This window comes from Copadichromis virginalis, linkage group LG16 (genome assembly GCF_057382275.1).
Source record: "Copadichromis virginalis isolate Kocher_CV1m ecotype Utaka linkage group LG16, C_Virginalis_male_GT1.1, whole genome shotgun sequence".
Lineage (NCBI taxonomy): Eukaryota > Metazoa > Chordata > Actinopteri > Cichliformes > Cichlidae > Copadichromis > Copadichromis virginalis.
The window spans coordinates 6,097,728-6,111,959 of NC_140633.1; the positions used below are offsets into that span (position 1 = coordinate 6,097,728).

The window sequence follows — 14,232 nt, forward strand, 5'->3', positions numbered from 1 at the left end:
CGTGTTGGAAAGACTCTTTCTTGCACTGAGGTCTGCTTATTGTAAATATCTTGTACTTGTTTGAACACCTTTTAATGTCAAAGTTGGCCTCTGTGCTTATCAGTGTTGGAAAGACTCTTTCTTGCACTGAGGTCTGCTTATTGTAAATATCTTGTACTTGTTTGAACACCTTTTAATGTCAAAGTTGGCCTCTGAGCTTATCAGTGTTGGAAAGACTCTTTCTTGCACTGAGGTCTGCTTATTGTAAATATCTTGTACTTGTTTTTACACCTTTTCATGTCAAAGTTGGCCTCTGTGCTTTTTCCGTGTTGGAAAGACTCTTTCTTGTACTGAGGTCTGCTTATTGTAAATATCTTGTACTTGTTTGAACACCTTTTCATGTCAAAGTTGGCCTCTGTGCTTTTCAGTGTTGGAAAGACTCCTTCTTGCACTGAGGTCTGCTTATTGTAAATATCTTGTACTTGTTTGAACACCTTTTAATGTCAAAGTTCGCCTCTGTGCTTTTTCAGTGTTGGAAAGACTCTTTCTTGTACTGAGGTCTGCTTATTGTAAATATCTTGTACTTGTTTGAACACCTTTTAATGTCAAAGTTGGCCTCTGTGCTTTTTCAGTGTTGGAAAGACTCTTTCTTGCACTGAGGTCTGCTTATTGTAAATATCTTGTACTTGTTTGAACACCTTTTCATGTCAAAGTTGGCCTCTGTGCTTTTCAGTGTTGGAAAGACTCCTTCTTGCACTGAGGTCTGCTTATTGTAAATATCTTGTACTTGTTTGAACACCTTTTAATGTCAAAGTTGGCCTCTGTGCTTATCAGTGTTGGAAAGACTCTTTCTTGCACTGAGGTCTGCTTATTGTAAATATCTTGTACTTGTTTGAACACCTTTTCATGTCAAAGTTGGCCTCTGTGCTTTTCAGTGTTGGAAAGACTCCTTCTTGCACTGAGGTCTGCTTATTGTAAATATCTTGTACTTGTTTGAACACCTTTTAATGTCAAAGTTGGCCTCTGTGCTTATCAGTGTTGGAAAGACTCTTTCTTGCACTGAGGTCTGCTTATTGTAAATATCTTGTACTTGTTTGAACACCTTTTCATGTCAAAGTTGGTCTCTGTGCTTCTGCAGTGTTAGAAAGACTCTTTCTTGCACTGAGGGCTGCTTATTGTAAATATCTTGTACTTGTTTGAACACCTTTTCATGTCAAAGTTGGCCTCTGTGCTTTTTCCGTGTTGGAAAGACTCTTTCTTGCACTGAGGTCTGCTTATTGTAAATATCTTGTACTTGATTTTTACACCTTTTCATGTCAAAGTTGGCCTCTGTGCTTTTTCCGTGTTGGAAAGACTCTTTCTTGCACTGAGGTCTGCTTATTGTAAATATCTTGTACTTGTTTGAACACCTTTTCATGTCAAAGTTGGCCTCTGTGCTTATCAGTGTTGGAAAGGCTCTTTCTTGCACTGAGGTCTGCTTATTGTAAATATCTTGTACTTGTTTTTACACCTTTTAATGTCAAAGTTGGCCTCTGTGCTTTTTCATTGTTGGAAAGACTCTTTCTTACACTGAGGTCTGCTTATTGTAAATATCTTGTACTTGTTTGAACACCTTTTAATGTCAAAGTTGGCTTCTGTGCTTTTCCGTGTTGGAAAGACTCTTTCTTGCACTGAGGTCTGCTTATTGTAAATATCTTGTACTTGTTTGAACACCTTTTAATGTCAAAGTTGGCCTCTGTGCTTTTTCAGTGTTGGAAAGACTCTTTCTTGCACTGAGGTCTGCTTATTGTAAATATCTTGTACTTGTTTGAACACCTTTTCATGTCAAAGTTGGCCTCTGTGCTTTTCAGTGTTGGAAAGACTCCTTCTTGCACTGAGGTCTGCTTATTGTAAATATCTTGTACTTGTTTGAACACCTTTTAATGTCAAAGTTGGCCTCTGTGCTTATCAGTGTTGGAAAGACTCTTTCTTGCACTGAGGTCTGCTTATTGTAAATATCTTGTACTTGTTTGAACACCTTTTCATGTCAAAGTTGGTCTCTGTGCTTCTGCAGTGTTAGAAAGACTCTTTCTTGCACTGAGGGCTGCTTATTGTAAATATCTTGTACTTGTTTGAACACCTTTTCATGTCAAAGTTGGCCTCTGTGCTTTTTCCGTGTTGGAAAGACTCTTTCTTGCACTGAGGTCTGCTTATTGTAAATATCTTGTACTTGATTTTTACACCTTTTCATGTCAAAGTTGGCCTCTGTGCTTTTTCCGTGTTGGAAAGACTCTTTCTTGCACTGAGGTCTGCTTATTGTAAATATCTTGTACTTGTTTGAACACCTTTTCATGTCAAAGTTGGCCTCTGCGCTTTTCAGTGTTGGAAAGACTCTTTCTTGCACCGAGGTCTGCTTATTGTAAATATCTTGTACTTGTTTTTACACCTTTTAATGTCAAAGTTGGCCTCTGTGCTTATCAGTGTTGGAAAGACTCTTTCTTGCACTGAGGTCTGCTTATTGTAAATATCTTGTACTTGTTTGAACACCTTTTAATGTCAAAGTTGGCCTCTGTGCTTTTTCAGTGTTGGAAAGACTCTTTCTTGCACTGAGGTCTGCTTATTGTAAATATCTTGTACTTGTTTGAACACCTTTTAATGTCAAAGTTGGCCTCTGTGCTTTTCAGTGTTGGAAAGACTCCTTCTTGCACTGAGGTCTGCTTATTGTAAATATCTTGTACTTGTTTGAACACCTTTTAATGTCAAAGTTGGCCTCTGTGCTTATCAGTGTTGGAAAGACTCTTTCTTGCACTGAGGTCTGCTTATTGTAAATATCTTGTACTTGTTTGAACACCTTTTCATGTCAAAGTTGGCCTCTGTGCTTCTGCAGTGTTAGAAAGACTCTTTCTTGCACTGAGGGCTGCTTATTGTAAATATCTTGTACTTGTTTGAACACCTTTTAATGTCAAAGTTGGCCTCTGTGCTTATCAGTGTTGGAAAGACTCTTTCTTGCACTGAGGTCTGCTTATTGTAAATATCTTGTACTTGTTTGAACACCTTTTCATGTCAAAGTTGGCCTCTGTGCTTTTTCCGTGTTGGAAAGACTCTTTCTTGCACTGAGGTCTGCTTATTGTAAATATCTTGTACTTGTTTGAACACCTTTTAATGTCAAAGTTGGCCTCTGTGCTTTTTCCGTGTTGGAAAGACTCTTTCTTGCACTGAGGTCTGCTTATTGTAAATATCTTGTACTTGTTTGAACACCTTTTAATGTCAAAGTTGGCCTCTGTGCTTATCAGTGTTGGAAAGACTCTTTCTTGCACCGAGGTCTGCTTTTTGTAAATATCTTGTACTTGTTTTTACACCTTTTCATGTCAAAGTTGGCCTCTGTGCTTATCAGTGTTGGAAAGACTCTTTCTTGCACCGAGGTCTGCTTTTTGTAAATATCTTGTACTTGTTTTTACACCTTTTCATGTCAAAGTTGGCCTCTGTGCTTATCAGTGTTGGAAAGACTCTTTCTTGCACTGAGGTCTGCTTATTGTAAAATATCTTGTACTTGTTTGAACACCTTTTAATGTCAAAGTTGGCCTCTGTGCTTTTTCAGTGTTGGAAAGACTCTTTCTTGCACCGAGGTCTGCTTATTGTAAATATCTTGTACTTGTATTTACACCTTTTCATGTCAAAGTTGGCCTCTGTGCTTTTCAGTGTTGGAAAGACTCTTTCTTGCACCGAGGTCTGCTTCTTTTAAATATCTTGTACTTGTTTTTACACCTTTTAATGTCAAAGTTGGCCTCTGTGCTTATCAGTGTTGGAAAGACTCTTTCTTGCACTGAGGTCTGCTTATTGTAAATATCTTGTACTTGTTTGAACACCTTTTAATGTCAAAGTTGGCCTCTGTGCTTATCAGTGTTGGAAAGACTCTTTCTTGCACTGAGGTCTGCTTATTGTAAATATCTTGTACTTGTTTGAACACCTTTTAATGTCAAAGTTGGCCTCTGTGCTTTTCAGTGTTGGAAAGACTCTTTCTTGCACCGAGGTCTGCTTATTGTAAATATCTTGTACTTGTTTGAACACCTTTTAATGTCAAAGTTGGCCTCTGTGCTTTTCAGTGTTGGAAAGACTCTTTCTTGCACTGAGGTCTGCTTATTGTAAATATCTTGTACTTGTATTTACACCTTTTCATGTCAAAGTTGGCCTCTGTGCTTTTTCAGTGTTGGAAAGACTCTTTCTTGCACTGAGGTCTGCTTATTGTAAATATCTTGTACTTGTTTGAACACCTTTTCATGTCAAAGTTGGCCTCTTTGCTTGTCAGTGTTGGAAAGACACGTTTTTGCACTGAGGTCTGCTTATTGTAAATATCTTGTACTTGTTTGAACACCTTTTAATGTCAAAGTTGGCCTCTGTGCTTATCAGTTTTGGAAAGACTCTTTCTTGCACTGAGGTCTGCTTATTGTAAATATCTTGTACTTGTTTGAACACCTTTTCATGTCAAAGTTGGCCTCTTTGCTTGTCAGTGTTGGAAAGACACGTTTTTGCACTGAGGTCTGCTTATTGTAAATACCTTGTACTTGTTTTTACACCTTTTAATGTCAAAGTTGGCCTCTGTGCTTATCAGTTTTGGAAAGACTCTTTCTTGCACTGAGGTCTGCTTATTGTAAATATCTTGTACTTGTTTTTACACCTTTTCATGTCAAAGTTGGCCTCTGTGCTTATCAGTGTTGGAAAGACTCTTTCTTGCACTGAGGTCTGCTTATTGTAAATATCTTGTACTTGTTTTTACACCTTTTAATGTCAAAGTTGGCCTCTGTGCTTTTTCCGTGTTGGAAAGGCTCTTTCTTGCACTGAGGTCTGCTTATTGTAAATATCTTGTACTTGTTTGAACACCTTTTAATGTCAAAGTTGGCCTCTGTGCTTGTCAGTGTTGGAAAGACACGTTTTTGCACTGAGGTCTGCTTATTGTAAATATCTTGTACTTGTTTTTACACCTTTTAATGTCAAAGTTGGCCTCTGTGCTTGTCAGTTTTGGAAAGACTCTTTCTTGCACTGAGGTCTGCTTATTGTAAATATCTTGTACTTGTTTTTACACCTTTTAATGTCAAAGTTGGCCTCTGTGCTTATCAGTTTTGGAAAGACTCTTTCTTGCACTGAGGTCTGCTTATTGTAAATATCTTGTACTTTTTTTTACACCTTTTCATGTCAAAGTTGGCCTCTGTGCTTATCAGTTTTGGAAAGACTCTTTCTTGCACTGAGGTCTGCTTATTGTAAATATCTTGTACTTGATTTTACACCTTTTCATGTCAAAGTTGGCCTCTGTGCTTCTGCAGTGTTAGAAAGACTCTTTCTTGCACTGAGGTCTGCTTATTGTTAATATCTTGTACTTGTTTGAACACCTTTTAATGTCAAAGTTGGCCTCTGTGCTTATCAGTGTTGGAAAGACTCTTTCTTGCACTGAGGTCTGCTTATTGTAAATATCTTGTACTTGTTTGAACACCTTTTCATGTCAAAGTTGGCCTCTGTGCTTCTGCAGTGTTAGAAAGACTCTTTCTTGCACTGAGGTCTGCTTATTGTAAATATCTTGTACTTGTTTGAACACCTTTTCATGTCAAAGTTGGCCTCTGTGCTTTTTCCGTGTTGGAAAGACTCTTTCTTGCACTGAGGTCTGCTTATTGTAAATATCTTGTACTTGTATTTACACCTTTTCATGTCAAAGTTGGCCTCTGTGCTTTTTCAGTGTTGGAAAGACTCTTTCTTGCACTGAGGTCTGCTTATTGTAAATATCTTGTACTTGTATTTATACCTTTTCATGTCAAAGTTGGCCTCTGTGCTTTTTCAGTGTTGGAAAGACTCTTTCTTGCACTGAGGTCTGCTTATTGTAAATATCTTGTACTTGTTTGAACACCTTTTCATGTCAAAGTTGGCCTCTGTGCTTTTTCAGTGGTGGAAAGACTCTTTCTTGCACTGAGGTCTGCTTATTGTAAATATCTTGTACTTGTTTGAACACCTTTTAATGTCAAAGTTGGCCTCTGTGCTTATCAGTGTTGGAAAGACTCTTTCTTGCACTGAGGTCTGCTTATTGTAAATATCTTGTACTTGTTTGAACACCTTTTCATGTCAAAGTTGGCCTCTGTGCTTCTGCAGTGTTAGAAAGACTCTTTCTTGCACTGAGGGCTGCTTTTTGTAAATATCTTGTACTTGTTTTTACACCTTTTCATGTCAAAGTTGGCCTCTGTGCTTTTTCAGTGTTGGAAAGACTCTTTCTTGCAATGAGGTCTGCTTATTGTAAATATCTTGTACTTGTTTGAACACCTTTTAATGTCAAAGTTGGCCTCTGTGCTTTTCAGTGTTGGAAAGACTCTTTCTTGCACTGAGGTCTGCTTATTGTAAATATCTTGTACTTGTTTGAACACCTTTTAATGTCAAAGTTGGCCTCTGTGCTTATCAGTGTTGGAAAGACTCTTTCTTGCACTGAGGTCTGCTTATTGTAAATATCTTGTACTTGTTTGAACACCTTTTCATGTCAAAGTTGGCCTCTGTGCTTTTCAGTGTTGGAAAGACTCTTTCTTGCACCGAGGTCTGCTTATTGTAAATATCTTGTACTTGTATTTACACCTTTTCATGTCAAAGTTGGCCTCTGTGCTTTTTCAGTGTTGGAAAGACTCTTTCTTGCACTGAGGTCTGCTTATTGTAAATATCTTGTACTTGTTTGAACACCTTTTAATGTCAAAGTTGGCCTCTGTGCTTTTTCAGTGTTGGAAAGACTCTTTCTTGCACCGAGGTCTGCTTATTGTAAATATCTTGTACTTGTATTTACACCTTTTCATGTCAAAGTTGGCCTCTGTGCTTTTCAGTGTTGGAAAGACTCTTTCTTGCACCGAGATCTGCTTCTTGTAAATATCTTGTACTTGTTTTTACACCTTTTAATGTCAAAGTTGGCCTCTGTGCTTATCAGTGTTGGAAAGACTCTTTCTTGCACTGAGGTCTGCTTATTGTAAATATCTTGTACTTGTTTTTACACCTTTTAATGTCAAAGTTGGCCTCTGTGCTTATCAGTGTTGGAAAGACTCTTTCTTGCACTGAGGTCTGCTTATTGTAAATATCTTGTACTTGTTTGAACACCTTTTAATGTCAAAGTTGGCCTCTGTGCTTATCAGTGTTGGAAAGACTCTTTCTTGCACTGAGGTCTGCTTATTGTAAATATCTTGTACTTGTTTGAACACCTTTTAATGTCAAAGTTGGCCTCTGTGCTTTTCAGTGTTGGAAAGACTCTTTCTTGCACCGAGGTCTGCTTATTGTAAATATCTTGTACTTGTTTGAACACCTTTTAATGTCAAAGTTGGCCTCTGTGCTTTTCAGTGTTGGAAAGACTCTTTCTTGCACCGAGGTCTGCTTATTGTAAATATCTTGTACTTGTATTTACACCTTTTCATGTCAAAGTTGGCCTCTGTGCTTTTTCAGTGTTGGAAAGACTCTTTCTTGCACTGAGGTCTGCTTATTGTAAATATCTTGTACTTGTTTTTACACCTTTTCATGTCAAAGTTGGCCTCTGTGCTTATCAGTGTTGGAAAGATTCTTTCTTGCACTGAGGTCTGCTTATTGTAAATATCTTGTACTTGTTTGAACACCTTTTAATGTCAAAGTTGGCCTCTGTGCTTGTCAGTTTTGGAAAGACTCTTTCTTGCACTGAGGTCTGCTTATTGTAAATATCTTGTACTTGTTTTTACACCTTTTAATGTCAAAGTTGGCCTCTGTGCTTATCAGTTTTGGAAAGACTCTTTCTTGCACTGAGGTCTGCTTATTGTAAATATCTTGTACTTTTTTTTACACCTTTTCATGTCAAAGTTGGCCTCTGTGCTTATCAGTGTTGGAAAGACTCTTTCTTGCACTGAGGTCTGCTTATTGTAAATATCTTGTACTTGTTTGAACACCTTTTAATGTCAAAGTTGGCCTCTGTGCTTGTCAGTTTTGGAAAGACACGTTTTTGCACTGAGGTCTGCTTATTGTAAATATCTTGTACTTGTTTTTACACCTTTTAATGTCAAAGTTGGCCTCTGTGCTTGTCAGTTTTGGAAAGACTCTTTCTTGCACTGAGGTCTGCTTATTGTAAATATCTTGTACTTGTTTTTACACCTTTTAATGTCAAAGTTGGCCTCTGTGCTTTTTCCGTGTTGGAAAGGCTCTTTCTTGCACTGAGGTCTGCTTATTGTAAATATCTTGTACTTGATTTTACACCTTTTCATGTCAAAGTTGGCCTCTGTGCTTCTGCAGTGTTAGAAAGACTCTTTCTTGCACTGAGGGCTGCTTATTGTAAATATCTTGTACTTGTTTGAACACCTTTTCATGTCAAAGTTGGCCTCTGTGCTTTTTCAGTGTTGGAAAGACTCTTTCTTGCACTGAGGTCTGCTTATTGTAAATATCTTGTACTTGTTTGAACACCTTTTAATGTCAAAGTTGGCCTCTGTGCTTTTCAGTGTTGGAAAGACTCTTTCTTGCACTGAGGTCTGCTTATTGTAAATATCTTGTACTTGTTTGAACACCTTTTAATGTCAAAGTTGGCCTCTGTGCTTATCAGTGTTGGAAAGGCTCTTTCTTGCACTGAGGTCTGCTTATTGTTAATATATTGTACTTGTTTGAACACCTTTTAATGTCAAAGTTGGCCTCTGTGCTTATCAGTGTTAGAAAGACTCTTTCTTGCACTGAGGTCTGCTTTTTGTAAATATCTTGTACTTGTTTTTACACCTTTTCATGTCAAAGTTGGCCTCTGTGCTTATCAGTGTTGGAAAGACTCTTTCTTGCACTGAGGTCTGCTTATTGTAAATATCTTGTACTTGTTTGAACACCTTTTAATGTCAAAGTTGGCCTCTGTGCTTATCAGTGTTGGAAAGACTCTTTCTTGCACCGAGGTCTGCTTATTGTAAATATCTTGTACTTGTTTGAACACCTTTTCATGTCAAAGTTGGCCTCTGTGCTTTTCAGTGTTGGAAAGACTCTTTCTTGCACCGAGGTCTGCTTATTGTAAATATCTTGTACTTGTATTTACACCTTTTCATGTCAAAGTTGGCCTCTGTGCTTTTTCAGTGTTGGAAAGACTCTTTCTTGCACTGAGGTCTGCTTATTGTAAATATCTTGTACTTGTTTGAACACCTTTTAATGTCAAAGTTGGCCTATGTGCTTATCAGTGTTAGAAAGACTCTTTCTTGCACTGAGGTCTGCTTATTGTAAATATCTTGTACTTGTTTTTATACCTTTTAATGTCAAAGTTGGCCTCTGTGCTTTTTCCGTGTTGGAAAGGCTCTTTCTTGCACTGAGGTCTGCTTATTGTAAATATCTTGTACTTGTTTGAAGACCTTTTAATGTCAAAGTTGGCCTCTGTGCTTATCAGTGTTAGAAAGACTCTTTCTTGCACTGAGGTCTGCTTATTGTAAATATCTTGTACTTGTTTTTATACCTTTTAATGTCAAAGTTGGCCTCTGTGCTTTTTCCGTGTTGGAAAGACTCTTTCTTGCACCGAGGTCTGCTTATTGTAAATATCTTGTACTTGTTTGAACACCTTTTAATGTCAAAGTTGGCCTCTGTGCTTTTCAGTGTTGGAAAGACTCTTTCTTGCACCGAGGTCTGCTTATTGTAAATATCTTGTACTTGTATTTACACCTTTTAATGTCAAAGTTGGCCTCTGTGCTTATCAGTGTTGGAAAGACTCTTTCTTGCACTGAGGTCTGCTTATTGTAAATATCTTGTACTTGATTTTTACACCTTTTCATGTCAAAGTTGGCCTCTGTGCTTATCAGTGATGGAAAGACTCTTTCTTGCACTGAGGTCTGCTTATTGTTAATATCTTGTACTTGTTTTTACACCTTTTCATGTCAATGTTGGCCTCTGAGCTTATCAGTGATGGAAAGACTCTTTCTTGCACTGAGGTCTGCTTATTGTTAATATCTTGTACTTGTTTTTACACCTTTTCATGTCAAAGTTGGCCTCTGTGCTTATCAGTGTTGGAAAGACTCTTTCTTGCACTGAGGTCTGCTTATTGTAAATATCTTGTACTTGATTTTTACACCTTTTCATGTCAAAGTTGGCCTCTGTGCTTATCAGTGTTGGAAAGACTCTTTCTTGCACTGAGGTCTGCTTATTGTAAATATCTTGTACTTGTTTGAACACCTTTTAATGTCAAAGTTGGCCTCTGTGCTTATCAGTGTTGGAAAGACTCTTTCTTGCACCGAGGTCTGCTTATTGTAAATATCTTGTACTTGTATTTACACCTTTTCATGTCAAAGTTGGCCTCTGTGCTTTTTCAGTGTTGGAAAGACTCTTTCTTGCACTGAGGTCTGCTTATTGTAAATATCTTGTACTTGTTTGAACACCTTTTAATGTCAAAGTTGGCCTCTGTGCTTATCAGTGTTAGAAAGACTCTTTCTTGCACTGAGGTCTGCTTATTGTAAATATCTTGTACTTGTTTTTATACCTTTTAATGTCAAAGTTGGCCTCTGTGCTTTTTCCGTGTTGGAAAGGCTCTTTCTTGCACTGAGGTCTGCTTATTGTAAATATCTTGTACTTGTTTGAACACCTTTTAATGTCAAAGTTGGCCTCTGTGCTTTTCAGTGTTGGAAAGACTCTTTCTTGCACCGAGGTCTGCTTATTGTAAATATCTTGTACTTGTATTTACACCTTTTAATGTCAAAGTTGGCCTCTGTGCTTATCAGTGTTGGAAAGACTCTTTCTTGCACTGAGGTCTGCTTATTGTAAATATCTTGTACTTGATTTTTACACCTTTTCATGTCAAAGTTGGCCTCTGTGCTTATCAGTGATGGAAAGACTCTTTCTTGCACTGAGGTCTGCTTATTGTTAATATCTTGTACTTGTTTTTACACCTTTTCATGTCAATGTTGGCCTCTGAGCTTATCAGTGATGGAAAGACTCTTTCTTGCACTGAGGTCTGCTTATTGTTAATATCTTGTACTTGTTTTTACACCTTTTCATGTCAAAGTTGGCCTCTGTGCTTATCAGTGTTGGAAAGACTCTTTCTTGCACTGAGGTCTGCTTATTGTAAATATCTTGTACTTGATTTTTACACCTTTTCATGTCAAAGTTGGCCTCTGTGCTTATCAGTGTTGGAAAGACTCTTTCTTGCACTGAGGTCTGCTTATTGTAAATATCTTGTACTTGTTTGAACACCTTTTAATGTCAAAGTTGGCCTCTGTGCTTATCAGTGTTGGAAAGACTCTTTCTTGCACTGAGGTCTGCTTATTGTGAATATATTGTACTTGTTTGAAGACCTTTTCATGTCAAAGTTGGCCTCTGTGCTTCTGCAGTGTTAGAAAGACTCTTTCTTGCACTGAGGGCTGCTTATTGTAAATATCTTGTACTTGTTTGAAGACCTTTTAATGTTAAAGTTGGCCTCTTTGCTTTTTCCGTGTTGGAAAGACTCTTTCTTGCACTGAGGTCTGCTTATTGTAAATATCTTGTACTTGTTTGAAGACCTTTTCATGTCAAAGTTGGCCTCTGTGCTTCTGCAGTGTTAGAAAGACTCTTTCTTGCACTGAGGGCTGCTTATTGTAAATATCTTGTACTTGTTTGAAGACCTTTTAATATTAAAGTTGGCCTCTTTGCTTTTTCCGTGTTGGAAAGACTCTTTCTTGCACTGAGGTCTGCTTATTGTAAATATCTTGTACTTGTTTTTATACCTTTTAATGTCAAAGTTGGCCTCTGTGCTTATCAGTGTTGGAAAGACTCTTTCTTGCACTGAGGTCTGCTTATTGTGAATATATTGTACTTGTTTGAACACCTTTTCATGTCAAAGTTGGCCTCTGTGCTTCTGCAGTGTTAGAAAGACTCTTTCTTGCACTGAGGGCTGCTTATTGTTAATATCTTGTACTTGTTTGAAGACCTTTTAATGTTAAAGTTGGCCTCTTTGCTTTTTCCGTGTTGGAAAGACTCTTTCTTGCACTGAGGTCTGCTTATTGTTAATATCTTGTACTTGTTTTTACACCTTTTGTTGTAACTGTTTCAAAGTCAGTAATGCATGAATCTGCAATGATTTTTCTTCCTTAAAAGAGGACTGTGTACAGTGTCCATTTGTGTCTGTCTCCACGTTGGGTGATTGTGGAGTATGAATATGTGTGCATGAGGGTGGGAATGCCCGTTGGTGGCTGCGTGCGCCTGTTCGACTGTGTCTGTATGTCAGGTCGGTTACACTCCACGTCTCTGGGAACATCTCAGGCCCTCCAAGGTATGGAGGCCTATCTCGATTCACCACACTCCTTGCCGTTAGTTGATGCCCTCAGGCGTCGGTGTGTTGGTGGTTCTGGTGTCCGGGGCTGGGCGCTCAGGTATGTACCGGCTCACTCCCAGTGACTGCTTGGCGAGGTCTGGCACCCGTGGCTCCGTCAGGCCACTTCCGGGGGGTGGGGGGCTCTCAGTCCTCAGTCCTCTGGGCCTGTGGCTCAGGTCACTCTGCCACAGCTGTCTGCCGGCAGAGCCCACAGCCACATCACGGGCCCCCTGTGGCTTCTGCTCCGTGGCTGCTGGGTGACCTCTAATCTGGGGCTCTCCTCAGCGCTTCCCAGGAGGGTCCTCCTTGGGCTCTCACATTCTGGGGGCCTCTGGGTGTCTGGGGCCTGGATTTCCTCCATGCCTGCTACATGCACTGGGGGACAGACTATGGCTCCCTGTTAAAAGTAGAATGGGAGGCAGAGTCTTCAGTTTTATCTTTTGTCCTGTCTTCCTCTGCTCATCCCAACAGGTTGTGGCAGATGGCTGTCCCTTCCTCAGCCTGGTGCTACTGGAGGATTCTTTCTTTTAAAATGGAGTTTTTCCTTCCCACTGTTGTCAAAGCGCATGCTCATCAGAAATCATATGATTATTGGGTTTTTTCTGTATTTTTCAAAGATCCACATCAAAAGGAGCAGGTTAAAGTGGTTCTGGCATCTGACAAGGATTCCTCCTGGACGTCTCCCAGGTGAGGTGTACTGGACGAGCTCCCACCAGGAGGAGGCCCTGAATCAGACCCAAGACATGATGGAGTTCCCCTAGATAAGCTGGAGGAGGTGGGTGTGGAAAAGGAGGTCTGGAGTTCTCTGCTTAGGCTGCTGCCCCCACAACCCGGCCACAGATAAGTGAAATAAGTAGATCAAATATAACTTGGTGTTCTAAAGAATATTGTTGTTTCCTTGCAGGACACCAGGAGAGATGAGCCCTCCATCACAGATGGTGTGGTCACCTGCAGGTTCAAGGTCATTGTATCTCCAGCCCACATCTACTGCCACTTTACTTAAGGGAAGTTGGGACAATGTTAAAGACTTTCTTCAGACAATTGCATTTGGATGAGCTAAATTCATGACAGGCACTCAAGCAGTAATGCCTCGACTGACAAACGAACATACCAAGCTTCTGTGTTGTTTGAGCCAGAGACTGCACTTGTGGATGAACAATAAAAACATTTTATATTTATTATATTAGTAATGTAACTTGCAATAAAAAGTTATGGGAAGCTTAAACTTAGTTTCAGAATAATTAAATCTGAGACTTTGTTTCATTGAAAAGTTATTAAAGTTTTAAAGTGTGTGACAAATAAAATAATAAATTATTAAGTAACACCAGCTACAATATTGGAAATATGTGTGTTGTTCAGCAGAACAGTGTCCAGTATGTTGGCTGAAATGCTTTAAATTTGAAAATAAAAGTTGGGCTGATTTTAACGCATTACAAGAAGTGTTTTAATTATTATTTTCTAAATAAGCAGTGTTTATATTACGTGTAATGAAATAAGTTCAAGGATAATAAAAGGTAATGAGATTTAATTGCATTCAACTTATGTGCAGCAAAACTAAAAATAAGTTACGGAAGTGTTCAAATAATATGTGTGCTTTTAAAAATGCTCGTCTATTTAAAGACTACACAATCTGTGTTAATTCTAATTATACCACAATCCCTTGCCTGTTGTGTTAAATATACATAAACAGTATGTGTTATCAGATGAAAGTACAAAACTCTCAAGAACCCCCCTCCTAAATTTCAGGTGGCATTTTAAAAACATGCCATGACATAACACACAGCTGCTATAATCATTCAGTGAGGTCAAATGTCAATTATAGTTATAGGTTCTTGCTATATGTTATAACATAAACACAGCACAGTTGTAAGAATAATAGTTTCTAGGTTCTAAGGCTTTTTGTCAGTTTAATAGTGAGCTTTACGAGACTCATTTTCGTGCCAAAGGCTCGCACAGGCCTAAGTTCCCTTATGACAACTAGAGCTGGAAACAAGACCTCAAGCGATCCTAAGGCT

At 38.8% G+C, this 14,232-nt stretch overlaps 1 long non-coding RNA gene across 1 annotated transcript; it reads left to right on the forward strand.

Moving 5' to 3' along the window:
• The first annotated feature begins 12,521 nt into the window (after positions 1-12,521).
• Positions 12,522-13,647, forward strand: LOC146690159 (uncharacterized). The gene is made up of 2 exons (XR_014915627.1): positions 12,522-12,992; positions 13,122-13,647. It is a non-coding gene; the product is annotated as an uncharacterized LOC146690159 (long non-coding RNA).
• The last annotated feature ends 585 nt before the right edge of the window (positions 13,648-14,232 follow it).